The sequence below is a fragment of the Pelodiscus sinensis genome, chromosome 3, assembly GCF_052426305.1.
Source record: "Pelodiscus sinensis isolate ZL-2025 chromosome 3, ASM5242630v1, whole genome shotgun sequence".
NCBI lineage: Eukaryota > Metazoa > Chordata > Testudines > Trionychidae > Pelodiscus > Pelodiscus sinensis.
Window position 1 is genome coordinate 150,624,056 of NC_143054.1, and position 20,224 is coordinate 150,644,279.

General features: G+C 42.7%; 1 long non-coding RNA gene across 3 annotated transcripts in view; it reads left to right on the plus strand.

Annotated features, from left to right (window-relative positions):
• The window catches only part of LOC106731469 (uncharacterized), a 180,900-nt gene that overhangs the window by 56,123 nt on the left and 104,553 nt on the right, over positions 1-20,224 (plus strand). For all 3 annotated transcript variants that reach the window (XR_012902923.2, XR_012902921.2, XR_012902922.2), the window contains exons 2-4: positions 9,209-9,334; positions 11,839-11,954; positions 18,304-18,496. This is a non-coding gene — a long non-coding RNA (uncharacterized LOC106731469). The remainder of the gene's footprint in view (positions 1-9,208; positions 9,335-11,838; positions 11,955-18,303; positions 18,497-20,224) is intronic.

Below are 20,224 nucleotides of genomic sequence, written 5' to 3' on the forward strand. Positions count from 1 at the left end.
ATGTAAAGAGGCCGTCTTCGAAAGAGAGCATCCAGACTCGCTGGGTGCTCTCTTTCGAAAAAGCGGATTTCCTCTATCGAAAGATCCGCCTGCAGTCTAGACGCGATCTTTCGAAAGAGGCTCTTTCGAAAGAAGCCTGCAGTCTAGACATAGCCAAGGAGATTACCTAGATTCCTGGGGCTGTGTCTGCTGGCAGCTCAGGGAGAGGTGCACTGTCCCTGGTAGGGAGGGGGAGCCAAGGCAAACTCAGAGTCTACCCGGCAACAAATAGGGAGTGAGATGCCCCTCCCGGGGCGTTCAGGAAAGGGGAGAAGCAAGGGCAGGAGTGGCTGTGTGGGGAGCTGGTAAGCCCCAGGCCTGCATGCCGTGTCCCCCCTGAGAACTGGCCTCTAGGGACCTGAAAGCAAGCAGGTTTTCCTTCTCCACTGTTGATTCCCAGTTTGTAGAGTTTGCTGATAAACTTCCCCAGCCAGGCTGAGTCAGTCCTCCAGCTCCCTAGGTGAGACCAGTCACCACATGATCAGCTCTGCTCTGCCTGCTAGTTCAGGGCTTCTACCTGTGGTGTGTGTGTCTGGACGCTGGGCTAGGAGACTACAGTCTGGATTCTAGTACAGTTGTGTAATCTGCACCTTGAGCCCTGCACCCCTTTGTGGAGAGGGGAAATCCTGGGACCAAAGCAGCCTGATTCCTGGCTGAATAGGATCCCTGCCAGCAGAGATCAGCCCCTCTGCAGTGACTGAGGCGTCCAGTCATCTCTGAACCAGAGGAGCATTCATGGAGTTTGTGAGCGCACCCTCTTTTAGTTAGGGAATTTGTTTTGGGGACTCCTTATTCCCTGAACTGTGTCCTCAAGCCAGGGAGTAAGGGTTTGGGGATTTTATAACCTGCTGCATATTAAACCTGTGGAGGGATTTACCACCTTCTCCTGCTTGTGAGTCCTTTGGGCTATACTGAACCCAGTCAGCCATACTGCTAAACCACTGCAGAGAAGAATTTTTTGGTCATAGGTCATCAAGGGCCCCAACAAAGTACGCGTTCCAATGGGACACTAATCTTACTTATACTAAATCAAGTCATGTGACTGGGGAAAGTATTAGTATTAGCTGTGTGGGCACCGGTGAACCTAAAAATAGTGTTTTACCCTCTTATGTTATAATTGTTTCCTGTTTAGTATAATTATTGTGTTGAATATATTGTATGTGTGTGTGTTATTTTTTTGAAGTCTCCAACTATCTGGCAAGCAACTGGGGATTACCCTGTGGCTAGAATTTTCCTCCCAAACTGCCCTGGTGACCCTGCCAGGAAGGAGTGAGCGGGGTGGAGGCACCGCCAAATAAATTCATAGGAAAAAAGAAAGAAGATACACCCTGCTGAGTGGCTGGTGGGATCCAGAAGAACCCAGACCTGTCCACTAAAACCTGTAGGCAGATTGGCATTAAAGAAGGTATTCGGGTGGAAAGGGGCGGTACACAAGGCTCTGCAATTGCCAACTCCCTCAGTACCCTCGGATGCATTAAATCTGGGCCCATGGATTTGTGTATGTTTAGCTTTTCTTAATAGTTCCTAATTTGTTCTTTCCCCACCAAGGGCTGTCCACCTCCTTCCCATACTGTGTTGCCTAGTGCATTAGTCTGGGAGCTGATCTTGTCTGTGAAGACAGAGGCAAAGAAAGCATTGAGTACCTCAGCTTTTCCCACATCATCTGTCACTAGGTTGCCTCCTCAACCAATAAGGGCCCCACAACCCTCTCTGATCACCCTCTTATTGCTAACAAGCCTGTAGAAACATTTCTTGTTATCCTTCACATCCTTTGCCAGCTGCAATTCCAATTGCGCTTTCGCCTTCCTGATAACTCCCCTCATTCTTGAGCAATATATTTATACTCCTTCCTAGTCATCTGTCCAAGTTTCCACTTCTTGTAAGCTTCCTTTTTGTGTTTAAGCTCCCCATGGATGTCCCCCGGTAAGCCAGTCTGGGTGCCTACCGTATTTGCTTTTCTTGCTGCACATCAGGATGGTTTCTTCCTGTGCTTTTAAAAAGGCTTCTTTAAAATACTGCCAGCTGTCCTGGACTCCTTTCCCCTTCATGTAAGCATTCCAGGAGATCCTGCCCATCAGTTCTCTGAGGGAGTCAAAGTCTGCTCTTCTGAAGTCCAGGGTATGTATTTTGCTACTCTCCTTTTTTCCTTTGGGGTATGTCTACACTTGCCCTCTAGTTCGGACTAGGGGGGCAAATGAAACATACCGAAGATGCTAATGAAGTGCAGGATTTAAATATTCCGCGCTTGATTAGCATAGCTGCGGCCGGTCGCCATTTTAAAATGCCTTTCGCCCGATTTAACTCTCCGCGTGTAGACACGGTAGTCTGATCCAAAACCCTCCCCTCAAATTAACTGTTACTCCCCGTGCAATGAGGCGACCGGCATTTTAAAATGAATATGCTAATCAAGTGTGGGATATTGAAATCCCGCACTTCATTAGCAACTTTGGTATGCTTCATTTGCCTTCCTAGTCTGAACTAGGGGGCAAGTGTAGACATACCCTTGGTCAGGATCCTGAAATCTAAGATCTCATGATCACTACTTCCCAGGTTGTCACCCACCTCTACTTCCCCTACCAGTTTTTTCCTGTTGGTGAACAGCACATCAAGGTGCGCATGGCCCCTGGTCAGTTCCTTCAGCACTTGTACCAAAAAGCTATCCCCAACATTCTCCAAAGACTTCCTGGATTGCCTGTGTACTCCTGTATTGGTCTCCCAACAGTTGTCAGGGTGATTAAAGTTGCCCATGAGAACCAGGGCCTGCGATCTGTAAACTTCTCTCAGTTGACCAAAGAAAGCTTTGTCTACCTCATCCAGCTGATCTGGCGGTCTATAGCAGACACCAACCACAAATTCACTCCCTGTTGCTTCCACTTCTAAATTGAACCCATAGACTTTCAACAGTTTTTTCTCCCTCAAGTACTGGAGCTCCGAGCAATCATACTGCTCTCTTACATACAATGCAACTCCTCCTCCTTTTCTCCCCGCCTGTTCTTCCTGAACAGTCTATACCCTTCCATGACAGTGCTCCAGTCATGTGAGTCATCCCACCAAGTCTCCATTATTCCAATCAAATCACAGTTCTTTAACTGGGCCAGGGCTTCTAATTCTTCCAGTTTGTTTCCCAGGCTACTCGCATTGGTGTACAAACATCTTAGATAACCAGTTGATTGCCCTGCCTTCTCCATCCTAATCAGGGGTCCTCCTTTGTTGCTCATTCCTCCTTGTGATTTTTTCCGGTGTCTGACTTCCTCACTTACTTCAGGGCTTTGGTCAACATCTCCCAACGAACCTAGTTTAAAGCCCTCCTCACTAAGTTTGCAAGCCTGCCCACGAAGATGCTCCTTCCTCTCTTGGTTAGGTGGATCCCATCACTTCCTAACAATCCTTGTGCCTGGAACAGAGTCCCAGAGTCGATGAAATCGAAGTCCTCTCTCCGACACCACCTGCGGAACCAGGCATTTACTTTCTCAATTCGACAATCCCTATCTGGACTTTTTCCTACAACCAGAAGGATGATCTAGAACATCACTTAGAATCATAGAGCGGGAAGAGACCTTAGAAGGCCAACAAGTCCAGCCCCCTACCCAAAGCAGGACCAATCCCAATTAAATCAACCCAGCCAGGGCTTTGTCAAGCCAAGACTTAAACACCTTTAGGGATGGAGATTCCACTAATTCCCTAGGTAACCCATCCCAGTGCTTCACCACCCTCCTAGGGAAATAGTTTTTCCTAATATCCAACCTGGACCTCTCCCACCGCAACTTGAAACCATTGTTCCTTGTTCAGCCATCCATCACTACTGAAAACAGCCTTACTTCCTCTTTGGAACCTCCCTTCAGGAAGTTGAAGGCTGCTATCAAATTGCCCCTCACTTTTCTCTTCTGCAGACTAAACAGACTGAACTCCCTCAGCCTCTCCTCATAAGTCATATGCTCCGGCCCCCTAATCATTTTGGTTGCCCTCTGCTGGACCCTCTCCAATGCATCCACATCCTTCCTGTAAACTGAGGACCCAGAACTGGACACAGTACTCCAAACGTGGCCTCACCAGAGCCAAATAAAGGGGAATAATCATTTCTCTGGATCTGCTGGCAATGCTCCTCTTAATGCACCCTAATATGCCATTAGCCTTCTTGGCTACAAGGGCACACTGTTGACTCATGTCCAGTTTCTCATCCACTGTAATCCTGTGGGGTATGTCTACACTACAGCGCTAATTCGAACTAACTTAGTTCGAATTAGTTCATTCGAACTAAGCTAATTCGAATTAGCGCAGCTAGACTTAAAAACTAGTTCGAATTAGCGTTTTGCTAATTCGAACTAGCATGTCCACACAGAGTGGACCCTGAACAGAGGTTAAGGATGGCCAGAAGCAGTGCCGGCAGGGCATCAGATGAGGACTTAGAGCATGGAGCTGCTGTCTCAGGCTAGCCGAGGGCGGTGCTTAAAGGGTCCCGACCCCCACGCCGGACAGACAGTTCTCAGGGGTGCCCCGCTTGCAAAGCAGTCCTGGCTTGGAGTGCCCGGAGTACCCACACTTGGCACATTACAACACTCGGCCATCAGCCCGGCTGCACTTGCCGCAGGCTGCCATCTGGGGAGAGGGAGCAATTGGGGGGGGCTGCAGGAGAGCTTCCACCCCCAGAAGCCTGCAGAGCCAGCCCAGTCCTCCGCATCGGGGGCTCGTACCCCATTTCTCTCTCACCTCCTTCCACTTACCCTTCCCTAGCCCCCCTTCCTGATGTACAAAATAAAGAAAACGTAAATAGAATCTCAAAAATAGAATCTCTCTTTATTGAACAAAACTGGGGGAGACTGGGAAAAGGAGGTGGGAGAGGGGAAGAGAGAGGGTGGGAGAGGGGAGGGCAACTACAATGATGAGGGGTTTGGAACAGGTCCCATATGAGGAGAGGCTAAAGAGACTGGGACTTTTCAGCTTAGAAAAGAGGAGACTGAGGGGGGATATGATAGAGGTCTATAAAAGTATGAGTGGTGTGGAGAGGGTGCATACAGAAAAGTTCTTCATTAGTTCCCATAATAAAAGGACTAGAGGACACCAAAGGAAAGGAATGGGTAGCAGGCTTCAAACTAATAACAGAAAGTTGTTCTTCACAAAGCAAAGAGTCAACCTGTGGAACTCCTTGCTGCATGAGGCTGTGAAGGCTACAACTAGAACAGAGTTTAAAGGGAACTTAGAGAAAGTCATGGAGGTTGGGTCCATGGAGTGCCATTAGCCAGGGGGTAGGAATGGTGTCCCTGGCCAAAGTTTGTGGAAGGCTGGAGAGGGATGGCACGAGACAAATGGCTTGGTCACTGTCTTTGGTCCATCCCCTCCAGGGTCCCTAGTGTTGGCCGCTGTCGGCAGACAGGCTACTGGGCTAGCTGGACCTTTGGTCTGACCTAGTACGGCCATTGTAAGTTCAGGGCTCAGGGTCGGGGGTTTCACTGGACCACCTTGATTTTCATGCAAACCTGCTCCTGGGTGGCCAGGCTGGCAGCTATCCTGCCCTAGACGGCCACTTTCCTGTGCCTAGTGCAGAGGTCGTGGACGAGGTCCACGATGTCTGCACTGGACCAGGCGGGTGCCCGCCTCTTGTGGACCAGGGCAGGCTCCCGGGAGCTGCCAGCCTGGTCCCGGGAAAAGGGGGAGTGTTGGGGGGCATCGGGTGGCTGGCTCGAGCCGTGCCGGGTGGAGAGTCTGCTGGCTGGGTGCTGGCAGGCTTGCACTTGGCATGGGCACCGTAGCCAGCCTGTGCCCCTTTAAGAGGTCCGGGGCCAAGAAGGGGGCAGTAGAGTTTTCCTGGTGTTGGCCAGAGTGGCCACCAGGGGAAGCTGGGGGGGGCTAGCCTCCCACTAGTTCGAATTAAGGGGCTACACACCCCTTAATTCGAACTAGTAAGTTCGAACTAGGCTTAGTCCTCGTAAAATGAGGTTTACCTAGTTCGAACTAAGCGCTCCGCTAGTTCGAATTAAGTTCGAACTTGCGGATCGCTAGTGCAGCGCCTATGAAAGTTAATTTGAACTAACGTCTGTTAGTTTGAATTAACTTTGTAGTGTAGACATACCCTAGGTCCTTTTCTACAGAACTGCTACTTAGCCAGTTGGTCCCCAGCCTGTAATTATGCTTGGGATTCTTCCGTCCCAAGTGCAGGATTCTACACTTGTCCTTGTTAACTCATCAGATTTCTTGTGGCCCAATCCTCTGGTTTGTCTGTCACTCTGGACCCTATCCCTGCCCTCCAGCGTATCTACTTCACCCCTAGCTTAATGTCATCTGCAAACTTGCTGAGGGTGCAATCCATCCCTTCATCTAGGTCATTAATAAAGATGTAGAACAAAACCTGTCCCAGAACTGAACCTTGGGGCATTCCTCTAGAAACCGACCACTATCCTATCCTGCCATCAAGCCGTTGATCACTACCTGCTGGATCCGACCTTCCAGCCAGCTTTCTATCCATCTTCCCATCCATTTATCCAATGGATCAATTTATTCCCTTAACTTTCTGGCAAAAATATTGTTGGAGATCGTATCAAAAGCCTTGCTAAAGTCAAGGTGTATCACATCCACTGACTTTCCCATATCCCCAGAACCAGTTACCTCATCATAGAAGCTATGATTAGTCAGGCATGATGATTGGTCAGGCATGACTTGCCCTTCATGAATCCATGCTGACTATTCCTGCTCACCTTCCCCTCTTCCAAATGCTTCAAAATGGATTCCATGAGGATCCCCTCCATGATTTTTCCAGGGACTGAGATAAGACTGACGGACCTATAGTTACCTGGATCATCCTTCTTCCCTTTCTTAAAGATGGGCACTGCATTTGCCTTTTTCCAATCATCCGCGATCTCTTCCTATCTCCATGACTTTTCAGAGATAATGGCCAAAGGCTCCTCAATGACATTTGCCAATTCCCTCAGATGTATTAAGTCCAGAGCCATCGATTTATGTATGTCTAGCTTTTCTAAATAATTCCTAAGCTTTTCTTTCCCCACTAAGGCCTGTCCTCCTTTGTTCCATATTGTGTCACTTAGGACATTAGTCTGGGAGTTGACCTTGTCCGTGAAGACTGGCAAGGAAAGCATTAAGTACGTCAGCTTTCCCCACATCATCTGTCACTAGGGGTATGTCTACACTACCCCGCTAGTTCGAACTAGCGGGGTAATGTATGCATACCGAACTTGCTAATGAAGCCCGGGATTTGAATTTCCCGGGCTTCATTAGCATAAAGTCGGCGCCGCCATTTTTAAAAGCTGGCTAGTGCGAACCCCGTGCCGCGCGGCTACACGCGGCACGGGCTAGATAGTTCGAACTAGCTAGCTATTCCGAATTATCTGTACGCCTCGTGGAACAAAGGGATTAGATGGGATTGGTCTGGAGAACTCCCTCTCCAGACTATGTGTTAACAGCCCCTGTTCACAAGCTCTGTTCTAGGTCTGTTTTAATGCATGTCCTAATGCTGGTGAACTGTAGAGTAGCTTTAGTGCCCAATTGTACTGGGTGCTGAGGATCCCCAAGCAGTCCACCAGAATATCAATGACGAGCAAGGGCTTCTGGAAGCAGCATTCCTGCTATGGACCAAGGGGAGCATAGGAGCTGGCTCTTAGCCAGCTGGGGCTTCCCTCACACCAGAACCATACAGAGTGGCACAACTGCAGTTTAGCAGCTGGTACTTAGTCTCTGAAAAAAGAAAGCAGCAGAGGCACATAAATATCCCAGTGCTGTTTACTTAGGGATCAGTCCTGCAAAGAGATGGCTGTCTCCTCTGAGGTACTGAGCACTATTTGCCATACCATCGGTTTCAGGGAAGCTGAGCAATTCACAGGACGGGCACACATAGTACTAATGGAAGAACAAGTCTGAGAAGCAGTCGTAACAAGAAGGGACAAGGGATTATGTTCATTAACCATAACTGCAACTTTATTGTATAGCTAGAGAAATGAACCTTCAAGTTAACATGTGGGCACAGACTCTTACTCCTAAGAGTTTAATCTAAGATCATATCTGCCCATTTGTACATCAGTGCCCCCTGCTTTTCTATGCAGTGTGTGATTTCCATAGTAGACACCTTTCTTGCAAATTTAATTTGATGGCAATATTTTGCATAGGCATTTTGAATCTGGAGCCTGGCTACTGTGCACTTAGTAAACCTAATCTTTGTGAGGCGGATAAGGCTACAGATTAAAAGAATTTAAAGTAACAAGACATCATAACCCTATCCTCCCTTATTTTCTTTCCAGATTGTCTAAGGATTATTTACTGTGTTTGCCTTGACTCTAGTCGCTTGCTTTTTTGCAAACAGATGCAGCTGATTGATTAATGGCATTTCATGTTTAAAGTAAAAAATGTCAGCAAGACATTTGAATGCCTGTGTCTTTCTCTGCTAGAATAATAGATTTGGCGGAGAAGTAGGGACTTGGGCCAAGTATTCTTGAGGACAGGAGGTCATGTGCCACTTTTCTGCTAGGAGATTTTATATATATATATATATATATATATATATATATATATATATATATATATATATATATATATATATATATATAAGAGAGAGAGGACAAAGGAACGCAGGAGTTTGGGGGGTTGGAGGGCTAAAGTGTTCTAATAATAGGTGGATCACATGGAGACTAAGTCACCTACAACAAGGCTTAGTTTGTGGAGTGGAATCAAAGTGCTAGGAATTAAGGACCTTTCTTTGACGATCCCATGACATACAAAAATAAGCCAAGGGAAATACATGTGCGATGAAGAAAGAATTGACAGTGTAGGCTAGCACTCCTGAGGGAAGCAGAAAATGTCCTTTAGTTTTCTTCTTCTTCTTTTTCTTTTTAATAAACTTGTCTGCTAAAATACCATCCCAAACAGATGCATAATATTTGTATATGTAAAAGACTTCAGGTCACATCCTCAGCTCTCAAAATAATGATCGCTTTATACCAGAGGAGGGTCTAGCCCTATGTGTTCAGTTCAGTATCTGAGTTAGGTGAATAGTCCCTGTTATTGCAAATGGGGAATTATGTACTTGCGTAGTACACTGGAATTCCAATGTCACCGATATTAGGCATCCTCATTAGGGATCAAAATGAAGCTGGCATAGGTTCTCCTTTGATGGCTATTTCAAATATAGAGCTCATCATGTTGTAATTTTTTTTCTGTCTGTGCTTAGAAACATGTGGAGCACCAACGAGTTCTAGTCATGATTGTACATCAGATCCAGAGGGCCCGATTCCTAGATATAGAACTCAGCTAATAAGAATTGCTACTGATTCTAAACAACAGGAAGCAACAAGTGGTGAGTCTCCTTTCTTTCTCCGACATTATGTATATTTCCATTACTTCAAAAGCTAAGCTTTGAAGGAAACTTTCTCTGAAACTATAAACCAGTAGAGGCCTCCTGAACACTTGAATTGATTTAGGTTCCAGAAAGACACAGTCTCCTAAAAAGCACATCAGAGTTACAGAAGAAAATGTTTCCCAGTTTTCCAACCCAAGTTGACATATAGGCTAGCAAGGATGTGCAAAAGGTAGAACAGCTGAAGGAAATGACAGAAATGTACATGGAATTTTACATCTTGAAATACAGCCCATGTAAAATTGAGTCACGGCAAATTACTCATTTCTATTTAGCTTTTTATCTGTTGCAACCCGATTAGAGAGAGAAACTCCATTCCTTTACTCAGGCATTAGGCCAATATTCATATTAATCATTTTTGGCCAAAATAAATTCTATAAACTTTGGTCAAAATCCTTAATCCAGAAACATGAATGCAGAGGCTCTATAAATAAAAAACCAAGGGCAATCGCCTCATTTATTTTTGGTTTGCACCCCTGCCCCTTTTCTCTCACTTGCTCTTTTATTATATTCACCTCCTTCATGTTTACCTCTTTTGCATAAGCATCTATTGCAAAACCCCCATGGATATCAGAGATACTTCGATGGCACAGTTGAAGCTTCCTTTCTGAGTGTTGCCAGGTTTGCCCATTGATCCAGCAGCTTGTTCCTGTTCATTAATGCAAGGTCACCTCTAATTCCCTTCTTCTGCTCTTTACCTCCCATCCCTCAGGGAGGGACACACTTGGAGGAGAAACCTGCTTGTTTTCTGTGTCAAGAATCTGATTGGTAGCTCCCTGCTAATTACTTTGGCTACAGTATTTCTTAACCCGATTAGAATGATACAAATTAAAACACACTCGGCAAAGGGTAGCTAAATCTCCATGTCAGACGCCAGAGTCTTGGTTTATTTTCAGATAATGCACTTTTTCTGATCTTGGTACTCAGTTTTTCCTTGTCATTCCCTTCTTCTGCTGGTAATCTTTAGTGAGAAGTTGTTCAGTGGATCATATAGGTCTAAATTTTCCAGGCAGGCCTTTCCCACATGCAATTGTCATAGAGTGCACAAACCTCACAGCCTGAAAAATCAAAAGCTCCTAGATATTTTCAGTGTTCGACTTAACTTTGTCAAGGGACCTGATTTTCCCAGACTGAGTGCTGATCACATCCCCAAAAGCAGGCTTCTTCAAGGTGTCTCGGTGGGTGCCTAAATAGGGTTGCCAAGTGTCCGATATTCACCCAGACAGTCTGGTATTTTTGCCTCCTAAAATGTCAGGTATTTTCTGATTTTTTTTTTCCTGGCCAGGAGGCGAAAATACCAGGTGCTTACCTGGTTCTGCAGGGGAGCTGTCTGGCCCGGAGCAGGGAGACAAGATGGTGGATGGCCGCCAGCAGCCTGTTAGGGCCAAAAAAACCTCAAAAGTATTTCTGAAAGGGGCCATGCTGTTTTATTATTTTTTAAATTTGTTAATTTTTTTGCTTAACAACTCTTGGAGTCCTTTTTTTTCCTGCTCAACAACTTTGGTCTCCCCACCCCTTTTTTTTCCTCAACAACATTTTTTCCCTGTTTTCCCTGGTGGTTTTTTTGGGGGGAGAGGAAGTTCAGTATTTTTGGTTAAACCATCTGGCAACCTTATGCCCCAAAATCATTAGTTTTAATTTCTGAAAATATAAGCCCACATTTCTATGAAACATGTTCTTTTGCTTATGTCAAACAGGTAATAGTCAGGTATATGGTTACTCAGTACACACATGCAAAAAGGAGAAATATACAAGATCAGTTTTGGGGGCTTCTTTAAAACTGTGGCCCTTACTGTTTATATGCAGTAGTGCGGAGAACAGAGTAGTTATTTCACTGACATACTGTTGCTTCCTTCTCCAGTCCCTGTAGCCCTTACGTTTTGATGGGAATCCTTTTGATTCAATTTGTTAGTCTATCCATGCCTGCAGATAGGAAATTAAATGTATATTTGATCAATTCAGCTAGGTCACTGAAGTCGAATGTGTCAACAACTATAATAGAATATTATAGAACTACGGAATACGAATGTGTCCAATACACTGTGAACAATACATTGATAACTGAATTAGTTCAGAAAGATGAAAGAAAATATAAAAAATATTTATGAGGTTTTTTTTTCTAGAAATTTACAAGCAGATAAGACCAAATAATCTAGTCCTGGCTTATGCCCCCAGTCATTAATAAAGCTAAACTCTCACTTAGTATGACCTGAGCATATATTGAACAAAGATCTCAGAATTTTGCAGTTCATTTTATATAATCATTAGTCTCTAGCTCCCAATAACTTGTAAAACTCTTCACCTGAACATTATTGTGATTGATAAGTTTGAAGGATAGTGCCACTTACTTAGCTGGTGTGTTCAGTTACAGGCTCCTTTCAGGACTACAGGAGATGTTGCGTTATGCTGTCTAAATGAGTTAGAAATGTCCGTTTTCTTTGCAGTGAGCCACAGTCGTGAAGGAGCCAACCTCAGTCTGTTTATGCCATGACACATCCTAGCATCCATTGTCAGATACAGTCTCCTCTTGAAGCAGATGCCTGGTCACGTTGAATGACATGTAAGTGACAGTACTTTCTGGGATGGACTTATCAATAGTGGAGCACTGCAGAATAATGTCTATTTAAAATTTCTACATTAATTATTGTAAATTCTAGACAAGTTTTAGTTGGCTAAACCCTAGGTAGAGAGGACACAATGTCCAGAGACCCAGGCATTTATGCACTTCATGTCTTAATACAGAGAGAGATAATAACGCCCACACACTTAATGAAGAGCTTAGCATAATGATGAAGGTGATCTTGTCATTACTCTTTAAAGGCTTCTTATAGTGAGCAGCTTACTTTAGCTCTGCATAAATGTTCTGTACATACGGCTTTCTGTTTGTGGAAGGATTTCCAAAACTGAGGCCAAAATGTTCAATGTTGGGTACTTAAATTAGGGCACTTAAAAGAAAGTAATCAGTTATTAACAAATCACAGCTTCCATTGACTTCAGTGTAATCCAGAAGTGTTCAGCACTTTCGAAACAGGTGCCTTTTGTTTAGGTTCATAGACATGGATTTAGGTGCTTAATTTTAGGTATCCAGGCTTGAAAAGTTTGGCCAAAAGTTTGTCTGCTCTGTGTGGCCATTAAATATCCCATGATGCTTTCATGGGGATAGTGTTTTGGCCCAGTGATTAGCTGTTTTCTTCTTTCACTTTGGAAGAGCTGCACAAACAGAATTTGTAAGCTCCTTTGGATGCAAGTGGCTCTATAAATGCAAAATATTATGGCGTTAATTTCCTATGACCTTACAAACAGTGTGCAAGACCCTAGGGAAACAGAGTTTGTCCCTTTAAGAAAAGTTTTGGCAGGTAAGATATTCCACTCTTGCCTCACCGAGCTCATCAGTTCAACTTCTCCTTTTTTTTCTCCTGTCTCTTTTTTGTTTAGTTTGACCTTGGTCACTGATGACAAGGCTGCTTTTCCTGCCAAGCCAATCAATAAGCTAAACAGAGAGAAGATGAGTATTTAGAATATGGGAAGCCAAACTCAAACACAGATAGGTTATCAGCCTAGCCCAGAGCAGACTTCTAAGCAAATATTTCATTAACAAATTTTTCATGGCAACTTGCATGTTAAAAAAAAAAAAAAAAAAAAAAAAGAGTGAGAGAGAGAGAGAGAGAACAGCAGAGGGTATAAAGTGAAAGGACTGGGCTGGAGCCATAAGGCTTAGCTGTTTCATTGCTGTCTTTGGTTACTAGTACTTTCAGTGACATACTACAGCTCCCTAGAGAAATGGCAAGCAACAAGGGTGAAGACCTTGTACAAATAGAGCTTTGAAATCCAGCTCCCTCAGGCAGCACCTTGTCCGTCTGTTCAGGAAAGGCAGAAATGGAGACATGCAGAGTGTATTACTTAAACATACTGTATGTTGACAACATAACTAAATTCTGGGCACGGTTGGAAGTTTATAACTGTTTAATCCTTGCACGGCTGGCAAGAGCTGTCTACATTTGCTGTTTACAAACATGACTTTGAGCCATTTATATTGCTAGGCTCCTGGTTAGTTAAATGCAATGTTCACATTGTATTATCTCAAAACTTTGTTAAAGCACATTGAACAATTTCCCATTGGTGGAGTCATCTCCTACCCTTGCATATGAAGCCTGTCTTGTATAACTTGCTGTTCTCTCCATTTGAACTGACAATAATGAATTGGTGTGCCCTCTAAAGATTAGCATATTAATAAAGTTAAAGTAAATCAATGAATATTTTTCTCATCATTTAACAGGGGAATGAAAAGTCATATATTAATATTTTTCACTTTCAAGATATTCTGAAATGTTAACATAATGATAATAAAGTTTCTAAGTAACTTTTCAAATACTGTAAAGGAGAAAAATGTAGGTCAGTAAGCAATAAACTCGATCCAAGTCAGATGTAACCTTCTGGCTAAGGGAGAGACTTCGACTCTACATCCACCTTTTACTAAAATGAAACCAAAATCCAAATCCAACATAAAACATTACAGCTTTAAGTACTGAAAATATTTATTATTTTTATACCAGTAATCCAATAGCATAATCTCAAGAACATCAATGCTCCAGGAATGTCTAGAAACACAATGGATTTGCCTTTATTCCTTTTATCCAGATGTTTGTATAAAATACTCTGGATACTAGGAATCTGTAGGGGAATTAAAGATTTATTTTTAATACTTGAAAAACTTGAATTTCTAATAACAGTGATCCTTTAAAATGTTCTAACTGCAGATGTAATATGTCTGTCTGACTCTTTTCTGAGCCTTTGCTATCCCTCTCCCTCCCACCCCTGACTTTTCTAAATGCTTATAGGGAACTGCAAGGCTGTGGGACTTTCATTTAATAGAAGAATATATGTGTACAGAACTACATTATGGTCTTGATTCAGCAATCTATGACTTTTCAGCAAAGCACTTAAATTAAGCATATGCTTTGCTTCATTTAAGCATGTACTTAAATACTTTGTTGAACTTCGGTTTACATTCAGAAGGTCAGAAAATGTGAAAGTTAAGGTGGAACATGTAGCCTTAAAACTTCCTCCTTGTGTGTTCTGTTACAGTTTTTAATTATACGATCCCATCCATTTCTCAGCTTAGATGCTGCAATTTTTCCTATGAGCACAGAGATGCAGGTAGCATTTTAAAAGATATTTTCCATCTTTTTACATTTAGGCACATTGCCATGTGATGTAGTATAGCCTTAATGCTTAGGACTACAACCCTGCAATAAGTTCTGCTCACATGGAACTCTTTGCAAGATTGGGGCCATAGACTTGTCATTTACTGCAATTTCTGTAACAGGATAAATGAAATAACCAGGCAGGATTTTGGACACAGATACACTGTAGAAGCTATTACAGTAGAACCCTGATTTGAGGAACAAATTGGGGAGTGAGGAGTTCATAAAACCAAAAAGTTCAGAAAATGAACCTCTCAAAGCTACTGTTTCTACAATGCATAAGTTAATTATTAATCAGTCATTGATAGTGTAAATAATGGATGGTAACAAATGTATATAGTGTCCCTGAGGTTTGTTTTCTTGAGAGAACTGCTTTTCCATTGCCACATTTCTCTGTCTTTTCAAACTTTTTTAGCTCCAACATTTGCTAAATGACTGAAGTCACATTCAGTCTTAAAAAATTAGTCTTACGGTACATCTGCAAGGTTATTTTGGGATTCCGAAGGTATCCCAAAATAGCTACCCTGTGTCTACACAAGCCACCCGTTATTTTGAAATATTTTTCAAAATAACAGGTGTGCTATTTCACCATCCTGGTAAACCTCATTGAAAAATAAGGGATAGCTCGAAATAGCACTTTATTTGTGAAATTTGTGTAGCACAAATTGTGTATCTTATTTTGAGTTTAGGGTGCAGTTTAGACACACCCTTAGAAGAATTCTCTTCTAGTTTTTCACTGGGAATGAAATTAATATTTAATACATTAGTTTTTCTTTATGTACATGTATGTACTTTAGTAGTCTGGCAAGTGACTGATCCTTAAATTCTCTTACTAAATCCAAGCAATACTCAGTATTGTATGTATTTGCTTTAAAATATTATTACATTTCTAGTTCTAATTTCAGAAAGTAAAGGGATCTTATTAACATGGTTCTAACACATATACTCTGTTTATTCAGTTTGTTTTTCTTTGTGTTTTTGACTGTGCTTTGCAAGCAGTCATTTTCACTGTTTTCCCTTTATAGTCAATTAGAAGCAAAACAAATCCAGCAAAGATATTTTAATGAAGGGGTAATTAAAAATTGAAAAATGTTTCCTAAGTATGTGATGGATTGCTTTCCAAAAGATATCCTTTGGATGAATCAGAAGCTATGGCCCTGATGGAGGAATCATTCTGTGACATTTTCTGACCTGTAGAAGGTTAGATTAGATGATCATATGCTCGTTCTGGTCATAAAAAAAAAAAATCTATGAATATATGAGTAAACAAGTTCCTACAGTTTTTTTTCCTGGGACTTTCAAAGAACAAGAGAAATTACACAAACATTAAAAAAGAAAGAAACTGATTGTAAAGCTACAAATATTGTCAGTAGGACTTGAGATAAGTGGCACTATTTTTAGTTCATTATTTAAGACTGAATAATGTTCCTTTCAACTAAACTGAAAATCTGGCATTTGTTGTGTATATATTCTTTCCCTCATATACCTTTCTAGCAGGGAAAACTAGAGGATGACTAATGAAATATCTACTGATAAAATCTTGATTTTTAAAATAGTGAGCTCTGCCCCTGAAGAAGGATAATAGGTCCCAAATCACAAAAGGAAATAGGTGTTGTGATGCTGGGTGTCACGCCACCTAACATTTAGGCTCCTAGAAAATCACACACTCAATCCTGTGATCCTGAAAGCCCAAGTGAGGTGCCTAGGCTCCCTAGGCAATCCATGATGTGCATCTTAGAATGTGGTCTGAAAAGGTGGCACCATAGGCAGGGAGATGCCTAAAATAGGCCTAAACTGTTGACCTAAAAACCTCTAGTATTTAGGATTTTGCACTGGAGACTCTCACAGCATTTTCCCCATAAAGGAGTTCTGTCATCCTCTAAATATGGAAGAAGAGGGCTTGGACAGATTCTCAGAATTCAAATCTTATTCTCAACTTTCCACCCTCTTTTCCTGAAGCAGTGTACAGTGAAATCTGTGTCAGAATTGGTTCCATTTCTAACAGTGAAAGTTCAACCACCTCATTTCCCCCTGGAAACTGTAAAGGTCCCATTAACTGGATCCCACTTTCAATGCACTGGTTTCTTCCTGCTAGAAATGGTACATCACAAAGCACATAAATCTTCATTGCTACCCAGTGACAGGCCCACTGATGTGGGGATGTGGAGAGGGAGCAGTCACACAGGCAGATTGCAGGGGGGGGGGGAGGTACCAGCAGTGGCTAAGGCAGCCAGGAGAGCGTTTGGAATTCCTGGCCAGGCCAGAAAAGTGCACCCAGGAGGGCAGCTGGGAGCTCACTGGGCACCAGCCAATGCAGGCACGGTATCACCCAAGTGACAGGCAGACCGTGTCCCCACAGGCATGGCATGTGCATGTGTGGGGCCCCATTGACTGCTGTTGGTGCGCCTGCCTAGTGACATCTGTTTTAGTTCCCTCCAACATCTCACTACAAAAAGGACTTGTCAGGAAACACATTTCCAATGGCTAGAGCACTAATGTAGGTCTTGGGAGAACATTGTTCAAATCCCTAATCTCCCACAGACTTCCTCTGTGACCCTGGGCAGCCATTTAGCCATTCTGTTCCTCAGGCCCCCTTCCGTAAAATGACAGTAATAGCACTTCCCTGTCTCACAGGGTGTTGCGAGCATAAATGCATAACAAGAATGTGAGTTCCTGAGACATTATTATAACAGAGGTCATAAAACTACTGTACCTAGACTTGGATGAGAGACAATTGTCTGATGTTCAAGACAGAGGTGATGTTAGTAGATCTGAGGTAGGGCTGTCCATAAATTACATAATACCTTTCTTGGTGATTTTCAAGACCTCATGCAAAATTGGGGACCTGCCCTTCTAATTTGTTCCATAGTTTATAGAGAGCTCCATAGCAGTGTTCCCTCTAAACTGTTCAGCAGCACAGGTTCAGAGGTGATTAATCAGCCCCACCCAGTCAGTCAGCTCCATGCACGTGGGAGTCTATGAGGCTGTGCTGCCTGCAGCTTAGAGAGAGCATTGTTCCATAGCACTTACAAGAGGTGATAGGACTAATATCTGAAAGGCCATTCTGCCTATTTGTAATGAGGCAGAAGGGCTGGGAGTTTTTCTGTGAACTGGACTGCTTCTGAATTCTCTTGTAGCAGCAAGAGCCAGGCAGTCTGTTTTCCATCAGCGTCTGTCTATGAAGTTGCAAGGCTTCTTGCTCCATGCAGACACACCACTGTAATCCATTTCTTTGTTGCATCCAGACAGAGTGATTGCAGGGCAGTCTACGTACATAAGGCTACACTTGAAAGACACTAAATGTTTACCTTATTTATGTCTCAGTAGCTTGTTTATGTAGCAGAGTTTCTTTTTGTGAAGTATATTGCACTGGAACTCTATAGACTGCACGGTTAGGACAATGCCTTAGATAGGTAATGCTAGCAGAAAGCTTTGGTTGCAAAGGAAAGAAACAAAAAGGCTTTGCTAACCTTACTAATGCTCCTAGAGCTAGAACTGGTGGGGTGGTTTAAGCTCCATATGTTTGAAAGAGCTTGAGAGTTGGAACTGCATGGCATAGCTTTATTCTCAGCATCGTTTCATATAGTTGAGTTTGAGTCCCTACTCATAGGCTGGAGGAGTGACATCAGATGCCTGTACCACCTCCCAAGGCCATGCAATATGGTGTGCTAAAATTTCTCTCCTCATGTGAACCACATTCCTTAGGAACCATCTTAAAAGGAATGTCACAGTGACAAGTCCCAGAGCCACCACATTGACCCTGGCAAACAAGAGCTTAACATCAGTGAAGGCTGATGGAGGTGCTCCAGGAAGGAACTCAAAGCACCTCCTCCAGCAACAGGAGGCAACAATCACTGGGGAAAGACTGGGCTCTGAGCTCAGCTCTAGAAGCTGGAAGGTAAGGATCATTTCTCTACCTTTCCGATGTTTTCTTCATTGTGGTTTCACTGTTATGTCAAATTCTCCCTGAGAAAGGGACATGACAGGCTGGCCTGTGGTTTTAAGATTTTCTGTAGTTTGTTTTATGAATATGGTTATTTAATTGTATCAAAGTTCTTTGCATTCTTGAGTGCAAAAGTCAACATTGCGCTATAGAGTCAGGCTCCGAAAGAGTGACTGTTGCTTAGCACCTTACATCAGTGGCTCATCCCAATGATTTACTCCATTCAACACACTGGGGTCTAAATCCACATGGACAAATGTAGTGCATTCTCCAAGTCCTAGCCAAGTGGATGTCAGTCATGGTAGTAGTGCCAGTGTAGCTGTTGGCATCTGTACCACAGTGTCATCTAATTCTACAGTAACAATACTGGTAACTGGTTTAAATTAGTGCTCCCTTGGTTGGTAGAAAAAGTTGTGCTACCCTAGCAGTGGGAGAATTCCCTCAAATTCTCAACATGGATGCAGCCTTCCATATACAATCAAATCCTAAAGCCTTTTCTTTCAGTGGAAAATGAAAGTTTCCCATATCATCAAATAGATTAAAATGTAAAAATTAAAGTGACAGCACACAAGATTCAGTGACAATGCCTTCTATGGTTTGCATTGATTTTGTTTGAAAAGCAATAAAGAAATTGTGAAGTTCAAGCATGCAGAAGTACCCACATAGTGAATTAGAAATGCTTGTAACATAGAACTGACTTGATCTCATCTTACATATACCCCAAAGCAATTGCTAGGGGAAAATGCTATGAAGCAATTTTTTCTTTGTTTGTGCCCTTAGGGCTCAGTTCTCAACTTTGTTAGAATGAAAGGAATAGCTTGGGAAAAAAGTGGTGAATTTCTGCATGCCACATGGACTTCACAATTTCCATCTTATCCTGCTGATTCTATTCTCAGAGGTGTGCAGATAGGATAGTGGGCAGGGTTTTCATCTCCACCCTGCAGCCAAACATGATTAACCTATGTCATGTACTATATGGGTCTTTATTGCATTTTTGTTATATCCCATGATGCTATGCCATCATACTCAGCAATGATTTGTAAATACATTGCCTAGTCAAGTGTGACTTTGTGCTTTTCTGCTAAATGGTTTATTTTATTGTTACCTCATCATCCCATCCCATCTCTAGCAATTTGTCTGTCACACCCATCCGTTGTGTCATATCTATTGTGTAAATTGTGAGCTTTCTCATGCAGGGACAGTCTTCTTAGCTACACGCCTGCTACAGTGCCTCACTCAATGGGCTTCTGATCCTTGGCTGGGGTTCCTAAGCACTATTGTAATACAAATAACAGTAATAACTAATAATAACTGTGGCATTATAATATTTGTGGGGGCTGCCAGAGAAAAAGGTAGCTGGCTTTCAAACTATATCAGCCTACATGTAAAATCTGTATTAGGTGGGAGTGCGATACAGAATGTACACTGTGTGTTCTGAATGAAAGGTTGTATAAAATGTCATTGTTTTACAATATTATATTATTTGACAAATAATGGATAATTATAAACCATAATTTAAGATATACGTACAAGGGGCATGATTAAAGGTCTAAGTTCAAAATTTTGCAATTTATTTGAATTCTGAGTATTTGATTTCTCCACTTGAATAATTTAAACACTAGACTTTTGTATGGAATATCCCGGTATAGAGGGGAAAAAAGAGAAGGAAAAAATTGCACATTT